This window comes from Neovison vison, chromosome 1 (assembly GCF_020171115.1).
Source record: "Neovison vison isolate M4711 chromosome 1, ASM_NN_V1, whole genome shotgun sequence".
Lineage (NCBI taxonomy): Eukaryota > Metazoa > Chordata > Mammalia > Carnivora > Mustelidae > Neogale > Neogale vison.
In genome coordinates this window covers 205,313,210-205,325,667 of record NC_058091.1, presented here as the reverse complement: position 1 = coordinate 205,325,667, position 12,458 = coordinate 205,313,210, and positions in this window count along the sequence as shown.

Sequence of the window (12,458 nt, the reverse complement as noted above, 5' to 3'; positions counted from 1 at the left end):
GTAAGAAGGGCAGCGACTAACTGGTTAGCTGGTATCACCACACATACCAGCGTTAGCTCTGATTGACATGAGGTCGCCTCAGTTGTAGGAGCAGCCTTGATTCCTTGGCCGGCTTCCTCTTAGGTGGCAGCACTCAACTCTCTGGCCTTTGACAGGAGTAGTGAGACCTCCTGCTGAGTCATCTGTCATGCTTCTCTCTGGCATCATTCCTCCACCGAGAGTTCACTTCCTCTTCCTCTTCATCAACATTGTTTTCTGGATGAATTCCGCTGCTACCATCCTGACAGTGTGTAAGTTCCCTTTGCCCTTAGAAAGTACATACTGTGGTGATGAACATTTTGTCTAAAGTATTTTCACGTTACATTCTCTGATATAACCTCAAAATATTATCTTAAGAATAAAGAAAGGGGTGGGGCCCCAGGTGGCTCAGTCAGCTGAGGGTCAGCCTTCGGCTCAGGTCATGATCCCAGGGTCCTGGGATCGAGCCCTGCATCAGGCTCTCTGCTCTGCCTGCCTGTCTGCCTACTTGTGATCTCTGTCAAATAAATAAAAATAAAAATATTTTTTTAAAATAAATAAATAAATAAAAATAAAAATCAAGACTTCAACTTTTTATTACTTCAACATGGAGCAGAACGTAGTGGGAGTAAAAATAGAGTAATAAAGAATTCTTTTTTTAAGTTAACATATAATATATTATTTATTTCAGGTCTGTGATTCATCAGACTTACACAATTCACAGCGTAGAGTAATAGAGAATTCTTACTAAGGATATTTCAGTAATTTCTTGACCAACGATAGCCTGGCACTCTACTGAATATCTGTAACAAAGTCAAAGAAATTTCCTAACTTCTAATCGTCCATCATCTACAGGAAATGCTCAGCTCATACTGCAAAGTGGTAAGAGAGAGAATAGAGATAATCTATGTAATGGGTATAAATCTCATCTTATAAAATAATATGTACAAGAAATGTATTTATTATTTTCTATAATTATGCTTAATTATTTTTTACACCAGGGACCCATCTTCCAAGATAGTGGAGAATTTGACCTTGGTAAATCTTAGTTCCTTCTATCCAGTCCTCTTACCTATGTCATTGGAATAGGGGAGGAAGGAGGGTAGAGCGCCTGCCTCTGGTTATTGTTCATTGTTTTTCCTGACAGTAGGACTCCCTGGGCCCTGGGATGCTTGCCAACCTCTGTGTCCGCTTGCCAACCTCTGTGTCCTGCAAGAGAAACAAGACATTTTTACAGGGCTTCAGATGGCTTCCTCTGCCTAAGTTCCTCAGGCAACTGGTTTGGTGGTATCACAGCAGGGAGGCAGAATCACAAATTGTTTAAGAAGGCCAACTTTGGCATCACTTAGATTCATATCCTGGGCTTGCCGTATCTCATGACCTCAGACCATTTTTTTCAATTTCCTAATCTTCAGATTCCCACGTGTAATGTAAGGGTGTGCATGTTACATACCTCACAGAGCTGTGAGGGCAAACTGAGGTAATCAGAGTAAAGTGACAGTGCCTGGCTCATGGTGAGTGTTCAGCGACAGTTAGCTGCTGTTATGACCGGTGCTAGGATTGTTGTTATTCTTTGTACTGACACCATCATGCTCCGGGCACTGTCAGAGCGAGGATGGACGTTGTCCTCTCTGCTCCAGACCCACAGATCTCTTTCTCTCCCTCCCTTCCCCAGGCTGGTGAAATCCTTCTCATCTGGGAGAGAAGGCCTGTGTTCTCTCTGCTTTCTGCTGGATTCTCCTTCTGTGGTGGTATACCACTATATCTTGTTATTTTTCCTATGGTCACCTATTCAAATGTCCTCAGTAGCTTGATGTGTGTGTTTTTTTGGTTGGGTTTGTTTTTGTTGTTGTTGTTGTTATTGTTGCTGTCTTGGTGGGCAGAAGGGGGGGTTTCTTGTTCAAAAACTATGCTGGGCAAAGAATAGGGAGGAGGAAAAGAGGCGGGACTACGGAAAGAAGAAAAGCATTAATTGGATCTCAAAATATCACTTCACTTAACTAATGCAAAGTAGTATGAGAGCACTAAAAAGGAAGAATTCAACTCCCCCTGGGAAAAGCAGAGGAAAGCATAAGGGATCAAAACTCTCCCCCTAAAAATATTGCATGTTCCCTGTGGCAAAGAAGGGTGGAGAAGGTACATTCCCTCCCCGTCCTGAAAGCTCTCTGAGGGATGGACAAATTTTATTTCGTTCTCCAGTGTCTTTCTTATCTTTCTGGGCACCTGACACAGCACAGGCATTTCATACATTTTTGTAAAACAAATAAAATAAATTCCTGTAAGAAAAAATAGCATGCACAAAACCACAAGCCTGGAAGAAGTTGAGATGTTCAGAGGAGTAATGGGTATAGAGAACACTAGCTTTAGAAGGTCAGCAGTGGGCATAGAGAGAGAAAGGGAGGGAGACAGCACAAATAACGGAAATGAAATGTGTTATACATCTAACCAGGATGTAGTCATTGTTTTTACTAAAACTTTTAATTTTTTCCTGAAATGGAACTATTGACTTGATTGAGCAGAGGGATGACCAAATATCAGGTCTAAATACTGAGGTTGTGGAGCAAGGCTAGACACAAAAGAAAGAGTAGCTAGGTAGTCTATGGTGGTCCAGGAAAGAAGATTGAGTTATTGGACAAAATCACTGTTCCTCACTTGTAGAATTATACATCCACACCCGTACCCCAACTTTGTGGAGAGGAGGGCTAAGTGAACGTCCCCATTCCTTAACACTGGGTTTGTCCGTCTATCTTCCTTTGACCGATGACCCAAGCATCAGCTTGAAGGTGTTCATGCACTTAAGTGGCCCTCTGAACTCTGGGGATCCTCCCTGAGAAGAACACACCTCAGCAGCCTAGGCTCCCAAACAAGAGAGCTATAGCAGGCCTATACCCAACCTGTAGCCTGTAGCTCAGGGCCAAACTTGAGTCCAGCCTTCCCCAACGGAGACTCCTGAAAATAAAAAAAAATTGTTGTTCTGAGGCAGCTGTGGAATTTTAGAGTAGTTATTTTATAGGGTACTCTGGATTCTAAAACTTGAGATATTTTTTAAAAAATTTGGTGGCCTTCTCCTCACACTGCTGTCTCTGCTGTTGACAATCCCTATAAGACCCCTAAGGTGCTACTTTCAAAGTTACAAACAAGTCCTACATTCTTGGGTGGAGTACTTGAGGAAGCCTGTTGCTTTGTTCCTAGGGAAACACAGAGGAGTACCCACTCCTTGTTTGGAAGAAAACCCTGAACTCAATGAAAAAACTCCAAAGTTAGTGTTTCAGAATGGGAATTTAATGTTTAATGGTGTAAACTGGGGAATTTTTTTAAAGAAGAGCTTTGATAGGTGTTTTCTAGAAAATGTTTCTTTTGACAAAGTATATTTGAGCCATACCCTAAGTATGCATATATGCAGAGTCGTCTGTCCCATCTGAGGATCTAAAATGTGAAGCAAGGATAGAGAGGAGGTGAAGGGTTCTTAGTGGCCCAATTCCTATTCTACTCCATTCTACTAAAAAGCTGGATTTGTGGGGCGCCTGGGTGGCTCAGTGGGTTGGGCCGCTGCCTTCAGCTCGGGTCATGATCTCAGGGTCCTGGGATTGAGTCCCGCATTGGGCTCTATGTTCAGCGGGGCGCCTGCTTCCCTTCCTCTCTCTCTGCCTGCTTCTCTGCCTACATGTGATCTCTGTCTGTCAAATAAATAAATAAAATCTTAAAAAAAAAAAAAAAAGCTGGACTTGTTAAGGCCAAACCATGCCCGCTCGGATGATTGCGTTCAAATAAGGCATCACTAAAGGCAGAAAACTGCCACTGAGCTATGATGTTACAAGTTTCTGAGGCAAGATCCTAGCTTTGTGGTAAGGTTTCCTTGAAGAGAGTGTATCTTCCCAGTGTCAGTCATCCTTGGTGAGTTCCAATATGATGCCAGAAATGAGGATTGGGGCCTTGGATTGGGGTGAATGACACCTTCACTTGAGGCCTCGAATGTGGACAGGGCTGAGTCGTGCATAGGCTGGGACGTACCTGGTGAGCTGTCAGCCTGCCTGAAGCTGGACCAGTAAGAGATCTAAGGTCCTGTCTGCTCTCAGAGTAGCCACTTATGGAGCAAAAGTGAGTTACCATTTTTTTAAAGATTTTATTTATTTATTTGAGAGAGAGACAGTGAGAGAGAGCATGAGAAGGGAGAAGTTCAGAGGGAGAAGCAGACTCCCCGTGGAGCTGGGAGCCCAATGTGGGACTCGATCCTGGGACTCCAGGATCATGACCTGAGCTGAAGGCAGCCACTCAACCAACTGAGCCACCCAGGTGCCCATGAGTACCATTTTTGTTGCACTTTCCTTCCATGATGCTGCAACCGTTCATAAAGCCTAGTTATCATTTTAACCCAGTCTCCACTGTATCATGGGAAATTAGGGAGACATCTATCTCCTATTTCAGAGGGAGAACAGGCATCAGGCTTGTGTGGGACCAGAAAGGTTGGGGTGGTAGCTGTCAGTCTTGGAGGACAGGAGAGCTGAGCCATATGTTTAGTGGTCTCTCGAGCAGGGCAAACAGCAAAGGCAGCAGCGTAATGAGGAGGCCACCTGCTTCTGAGCAGATGTGAGGCAGGACTTGGGAAAATCTCTCGCAAGTAAAGAAGTCTTAATTCCAGTGATCAGGTTGGTAGGTGCTCAAGCTACAAGCACTGGGGAATTAAAAGAAAGCATGATTTTATCTTATGGTCACTAGTTAGTAAAATCTGGACCATTAGATTACAGCAGTCATTCATTTTATCACAAAATATCTTTCCAATTTCTAAAAAGCTTTTTCCTTAAAATGGAAAAGTAAGGCAATCCTGTAAGAAAAATGAAGAGTGCAATCCAAATTCTAAATTCTCAAAGATAAACATATTTCTTGCATTAAAAAATTTCTGGCTTTGTAAATAAAAGCCGACTCGTATAGTAAATAACCATTGAATTGACAGAGACATACGGAAAGAATGTAGATAGATGGGAGTTCTGTGGAGGCCATTACGAAGAAGTTATTTAAATAAGATGTGTTTTTCAATGCCAAGAACATATTAATGAGAGAGAGGAAATCATATCTTTAGCTTTTTAAAGATGCATTTGGATTCTCCCTTTAAAGATTACTCTCCTGAAATTAAAGCTAGTGCTTTGGGGAGAAAAAAAAATGTGTACCTTCAAAAATGTAGAACATTGTTTTTGGTTAATTATTTATAATGGTTTAAAACAGTTTGATTTCTGGAGCCAAGTTAATTTAAGAACCAGATTGAAAAAAAAAAAAAGAAAAGAAAAGCTTTGTCTTCCTCTCCTTAAAAACAAGATTTGCCTGCTGCTTTTGAGTGACATTTAGGCTTTAATTGATAATATTTAATATTATTGAAAATACTTAAATTTAAGGATAGCTTTTTAACAAATGCTTGACATTTTACTTATTCCTAACATTTATAAAATAGAAAACCTAACAAGGCTGATTTTTTTTGTATGTGCATAATCCTATTACACTGCTTGAATCCTTATGTGAGTTAAATAGCAGTTCCAGCATCACGCATGGCAAGGAGAGTGTATCCCCTTCTATGAAGTCTTTAAGATGAAAGGCATTGATCTGATACTCAGGCCAGTGTACTTTAACATATCTCCCTTGGGTGGATATTCTATATTCAGGACTATCTTCAATATTTTCAATAAGAGAATGATTCTGTAGTATATAAAATAAAATAAGAAAATTTGGGAGGCTCAGTGGGTTAAACCTCTGCCTTCGGCTCAGGCCGTGATCTCAGGGTCCTGGGATCGAACCCCGCATTAGGCTCACTGCTCCGCACCCCCCCACCCCTGCCTGCCTCTCTGCCTACTTATAATCTCTGTCTGTCAAATAAATAAATAAATAATCTTTTTAAAAAATTCTGTAATTAATCTAATTTTCTGATACACATACCTGAGCTTCACAGGAAAGATAATACAGACTTTAAGAAAAAGTCAATTAATTTTTAAATGTGCTTTAGATCATTCTGTAAGTACTCTGAGCTCTCAACATGTCAGAAATAGGACTGTTTTGGGTAAGAGGGCAAAGAGAGATACTTTTGCTTCTCATAAAATGGACAAACAACTGTTCATTTGAATTTTAAATCTTAAAGCTCTTATTATATTTTCTCCTGAGAGTCAGTATTACTTTCTTGCTTTCATTCACAATTATAGGCCGAGGCTCCTTCTTATTCATATTTACTCACTCTTTATTTGCAGAGCATAGGAACCCGTGCTGGGTTAGCACTGCACAGTTGTAGGGCCTGGTCCAAGCTCTAAGTGACAGAACACAGAGGACATAACTCCCTGAGAGGGCCAGTGCTCTTCTATCGAGAGCAACCTACATGTACTACGAAATGAAATTTACTGAAAATCTATTATCTGGTTTTCAGAAGCTGCATAAAGACTAAAGATACCTCCTAATACAGAATTTATTAAAACCTTCCTTTCTCATTTCTTAAAAAATATATTGTTTCAAAGCACAATGGTATCATTATAAATAGAAGCAGCTCGGGAAGAATATCAGCAAATGCCAGCAGAAAGGACTTTAGTGCATAAAAATGAAGTGTGTTAAAACTAGAGACTTTTCTATTATTAATGAAGCGGAGTGCCATGAGGAAATGCAAGGAGACAAGAGTAATAGCAAAGTCATGAATTAAATAGTAACTTAAAAGTGAGAGTTACTAGTTTCCTAGCACATGACATCTTCCTACTAAAGTTTATTAAGTGGGGAATCATGAAATAGTACTAAGGCTTCAGATAAATACATCTACTGAATGGAAAAATCACTTCAATATCAAGATGCTGGGGTGAGTGACAACAAGGACCTATTGCAGTTACTTGAACAGCTTCGACACCAAAAAAGTCTCATGCCTTCCTCCGCTCTGCCGTTTATGGGCTTTCTGTGATATAGATCTTCCTTTGACCAAAACAAAAATCAAACCTGCAGTTTATCTTGTCTGAACTTGCAACACTAGAGATGAGTTTTGCAACTGTTATACGTTAGAAAAATATTCCTGCAGAAAGGAAAGTCTCAGAATGTAGAGGAGGTTAATTCGTACAAATCCATCACCACCAAAAACGTCAGGAACCACACACAGATTTGGATAAAATCTCCACCAGGTCCTTGGAACTACTCCGATGACAGTCACTCAGAAAAGCTCACAAGGAAGGTAAAGTAGTTCTTCCTATATCTTTGTAACAGAAAGGGAAAGTGCCTTTACCTTTAATGAAATTCATTTTCAGAGCCCATCAATCTTTGCTTAAGGACCTTGAGAAAAATGAGATGTGTCTTATTCATTTAGAATTCCTCAGTGCCTAACTATCATGACATCTGTTATTTAATTAGTTCTCATAAAAGCTTGTTGAGTAGAAGAATAAATGAAATAAGTATAAATGTCTATGATATTTTTATCTCCATATCCCCTTATCTATAATGTATGATAAACACAGTAGCAAGCCTTCACTGAATGATCCACCAGAATTGTGAGTCAAGTGACCAAAAGCAACAGGGTATAATTTATCCCCTTGGAGTCTGTGCTTTTGAAGAAAATGAACACTACTCAAAGCACCATAAGAATCAGAGAAAATAAAAGATCAGTGCATTATATCCTCTTGGAGACCTTTAGTAATTCTTCCTGATAGTTTTGGACTGTGATCCTATGAAGCTTGACAGGGTTTTTGTAACTCAACTAATATATGTAGAATAGAATTCTTTGTTCGGGATGGGCAGTATCACCTTAGATAAGTAATGGCTTGTAGGTTTTCTTGGTAACTTATCAAGAAACAAACAAACAAAAACAAAACAAAACAAAACAAAAAAAACACTGAATGTCCTGGGATAGGCATAGTTAATGTTGGGATAAGATAAATACAAAAATAAATAATTAACACAACTCAGTGTCACTCACCAACTGATCCCTGCACATTCTGAGCCCATTTATTTTTAGAGGTATTCAAGTTTTACCTCTCTTCTTTTCACTGATTCCTTCAGTCCAAGTGTGCTTCAACCTCTGGAACTACTTTTCAAGCTATCAGCTATCTTCAAACAGAAAACTGCTTTCTTGTGTGTGCACAACCTACCTGTCTTTCCCCACCTACCCCAACATGCACATACTCCCCAGGAAAAGCAGTAGTAATGATAATAAAAAATAATTAAATATTGAAAAGAAATAGATGATACACTTAAAAGAATGTAATGTGGAGAAGTTTTATTTACAAAGAGATTATTCCAGAAGGAGTGGGTGGGGCATATATTGAAACCACAAAAGATTATCAGAAATCCCAGGGCTATTAGTGGCCAGTCAGCCACCACCGTAGACTTAAAAGGATGAAGGAAGGAAGTCACTGGAAGACAAAAGAAGAGAAGCATGTACCACAGAGCAGGCCACTGTGAGAAGACTACAGACTTTCCATGGAGGAACACACCCAGCCTGAGAAAGCCTCAGAGGAAAAAGGCTGGGGAGTTGGAAACCATTGATGTAATGGAAACAAGGTAGCCCTGATGTGAGAGAGAGAAGGGATGGATGAAGAAGGACAGAGAGTTGGATTTGTAGGAGACAAAGTTGTGGGGGATGGCCTAAGCATGGAAGAAAAAGTCACTCATTTGCAACAATAAATGCTTATCTCCCCTTGGCAGATGAGTATGGGTGTAAATGACCCTGGAGATAATGGGATTCTACGCCCGGGGAATTCAACAAATATTCATTGATCAACAGCTACTGTGTGTCAGGAATTATTCTAAACACCGGGGATTAGGATATGAATAAGCCATGAAAGCTGTTCTGCAGAAGGTCATAGTCTGGGAAGAGATTTAGGCCCATTAACAGGTAATTACAACAAAATATAAAAAAGTGCAGTCAATGAAACTATGATTTCCTTAAGGGCAGGAACTGAATCATATTCTTTTTTGTATAACCAGCTCCTAGAAAAATGGCTGGCACATAGTGGGACTAAAAAAATGTTAAATAAGTAAAAGGTAGAGTATAGGGATTACCCAGAGGTAACCTTGGGAAAAGCTAGTTTTATTCTCTCGTAAGTCCTCAGCAAACCTAAAATGGGAAAACTTTGCAATTCACGGGTATCATTTTATTTCATTTGCACAATTTTTTATTGTTTATTCTCTAAAAAATATTTAGAGTTTCCTCTTATTTCCTGGATGCCAGTGAAGACCTACCCCTATGTAGAATGCCTTTTTTCTACTTTCATTTAAAACTTACCTGATTTTTTTAGGTCCCTGCTTTTCTCTCTCTCTCTCTTTCTCACACACACACACACACACACATCTCACAGACATATATTTTTAAACGTATAATGTATATTTTAAAATTATTCAATGTGTAACCTAGATGACAAAGAAGGCATATAGAATCATTGGGCAAAAAATGGTCTACTCAAATGCAGTGGACCAATTAGCAATTTGGGATGAAGGTAAATTTGTAATAAATTCATGCCTTATAATAATTTGAGGTTAAGATTTTAAAATAGAAAATGAAATAATAAAAATATAGGAAGAAAATTAGTACTATTTATGTTTATCTTGAGGTAAGGAAATTTTACTACAGAAAAGAATTGCTGTAAACAAAGGTGAAAAATAAATGACAATGAGAAGATATTTGCAACATTTGCAATATATGACAAAATGTGAAACAGGGAAGGGGGCATTGTAACTGGGCTTGGAAGGTACCTGGAAAAATAAATGTTTACCTGTAATACAAATAATCCACATGTCCATATTGTTTCTCTCCAGGGTTCCAGTTTAGTAAATAAATAAAGAACAAGGTAAAATTATGGCAGTGTGAACAATCTGAGGACATATACGAGCTTGTGAAGAATTCTTTTTTTTAAAAGATTTTATTTATTTATTTGACAGACAGAGATCACAAGTAGGCAGAGAGGCAGGCAGAGAGAGAGAGAGTGAGAGAGAGAGAGAGAGAGGAAGGGAATCAGGCTCCCCGCTGAGCAGAGAGCCCGATGTGGGGCTCAATCCCAGGACCCTGGGATCATGACCTGAGCCCAAGGCAGAGGCTTTAACCCACTGAGCCACCCAGGCGCCCCCTTGTGAAGAATTCTTACAAACCAGTGAGAAAAAACAAAACTTCAATAGGAACGAAGCAAAAGCATGAATAAACAATTCATAAAAGCATAAGTGGATAATAAACATATGGACAAAATGCTTACATTTTTAATCTAACAAATTGACAATGATTACAAGAATGCTAAGATCTGGGGCACCTGAGTGGCATAGTCAGTTAAGCATCTGACTCTTGGTTTCCACTCGGGTCATGATCTCAGGGTGGTGAGATCCAACCCTGCCTTAGGCTCTGCATCCAGGGTGGAGTCTGCTTGAGATTCTTTCTCCCTTTCCCTTCCCCTTTGCTCCTCCCCCCTCTGTTTCTCCCCCTTTGCCCCTCTCCCAGCTGGCACACACACACACACTCTCTCTCTCTTTCTAAAATCAATTAATTAATTAATTTAAAAATCTTAAAAAAGAAAAGAATGATAAGCTCCAATTTCAGGTGAAATATTGGAAAATAGGTACTCACATACTTAATTTTGTCAATACAAATTAGGTCACCATTTCTATGCAATAGACTCTTTTATTATGAATAAAGGATAACCATGATATTGTCAAAGAGTAACCAGATTAAAAGCAATTATAATGTGGCTCTTTGAAGATCATGAAGAAACTGTGGTTACTTTGTTAGTGATTGATATTGTTTTGTTTTGTGCAAGAGTTCTTATCTTCTAAAGTTAAATATTGAAGTGTTTATGGATGAAATGATAGATCATCTGGATTTGCTTTAAAATAATTCAAGACTACAAATAACAGAAGGTAGAGATAAAGCAAGATGGCCATATCTTGATAATTGTCAATGGCACATGGCTATTCATTATACAGTCTTTCTCCTTTTTGCATATATAAAAAAACCATACCAGAATTGTTTTAAGCTGTTTGCATACTAACATCCATATTTTGTAAGAAATAAGATTATATATGGATTATACATTAAAAAAAGAACAGATGAAAAGATACCAGAAGTTAACAGTGGTTATCTCAGGGGAAAACTTTAGTTTTCTCCCCTTTGTTTCTCCACATAGCCTGAAATTTTTACAATGAACATAAATTACTACGACTGCTAGTAAAATAATTTTTTAAGAAATGAATTCATTTTTAAAAATGCATTCACTGCTGTCACTTTAATCTTAGATAATGGGAGCCGTGAAAGACATATTAATATATTTTTTCCTAGGGAACCACATCTTTCACAATTTTTATAGTCCTTTCCTTCTCTCCACCTGATTTCAATTCAGGAATATCAAGCATACTCTGCTTTTTGGCTTAGATTAAATTTTATTTCATATTTTACTTTCTCCTAATTTCTTTTCTCTTCTCTACTTGGTGTATCTTGATATTAGGCTTTCATTTTAACTAACCACAATTACACGTTATTAACTAAAGCCAACATTTTGTCCCATCATGCTTTCATCTGAAACCAATGAGAACTCATTGATCATATAAGGTGTAAGCAACACAGAGATAAGAAATATGCCTTAAGATACTTAGCTAGGCAGGCAGACCCCATTGTAACTGAGACTGTAAGCACTAATGTTAGAGTCAACCAAAGTAAAACTGTGCTTGAAGTGAATTTTTAAAATAGCAATGAACTATTTTTGTCCCTTGCATTTCGCAGAGCTGAGTATTATGAGAGCAAAGAGAAAAGTGAGTTTTACAATAAAATGTTTGAAGGGACATAGCTGGGTGTTTGGCCTCCTCCTCCTTCCCCCACCCTTTAAATCCGCAGAATACTTGTTTATAAAAATAAGAAGAATCTGGTTATTATCAGTATCAGATCACAACACTGTGCTAACCATATTCCACTTAAGATCACTGATCCTCGTAACCACATCCACAGACTTATATTTGTGTAATCTAATTATATTATACAGTGGAAGACACTGAGACTCAGAAAATGATTAAGTGTGTAGTTCAAGGTCACAGAGCCTGGATTCAAATATTATTTCTATCATATGCCAAAGCTCATTCTCTTTTGATTCCACCACACTGCATTCATAGACAGAGCACAGTATGTGGATTGATGGGGAATGAAATGGGAAAATAGTGGGGGCAGGAGAGTATGAGATATAGCAACATTAAAGGGAGAATAAATACTCATTTCAGCTGCGATGGTTATTCTTATTCCATGTTTTCAGCCGTAAATGTGCACTATCCCAACATTTTGAATTTACAAAGGCATGCCTCTTGCAATTTGCTGCATACCTATGCGTTCTAGGATGATTCATGAATTCCAAGGCTATTAAAACTAGAAGGAACAATAGAGATCATCTACTAAAATCTTTCCCTTCTTAAAAAAATAGTTGTAAGAAAATACTGTGAAGTGTTCCTTTATCTATAAGCTCAATTGCTATTGC